This window comes from Octopus bimaculoides, chromosome 14 (genome assembly GCF_001194135.2).
Source record: "Octopus bimaculoides isolate UCB-OBI-ISO-001 chromosome 14, ASM119413v2, whole genome shotgun sequence".
Lineage (NCBI taxonomy): Eukaryota > Metazoa > Mollusca > Cephalopoda > Octopoda > Octopodidae > Octopus > Octopus bimaculoides.
Genome location: NC_068994.1, coordinates 5,438,668 through 5,438,968, shown reverse-complemented (window position 1 = coordinate 5,438,968; position 301 = coordinate 5,438,668).

Below are 301 nucleotides of genomic sequence, written 5' to 3'. Positions count from 1 at the left end.
TACTTCTGATGATAGATCCCTTCCAGCAGGGCTACTTTCGGGATAAACTACAACTAGGATGAACATTTTGTTTTATGTTTCTTACTCAAACCTGCTGATTACTGAATATCATTATCTGCCGATTTTCTAGTTGTTCTAGAGCGGGTCACTCACCACAACCACTACTTGCAAAGAAAATTTCCAAACTTTAAGAGTCCGCTATTCACCCCTCCATAATCAAGACACCTTGGTCATAAGCACAGACACACAGAGGCTCCACATACTTTATTCATTTAATTTTAATTTCTACACTGCACCCACT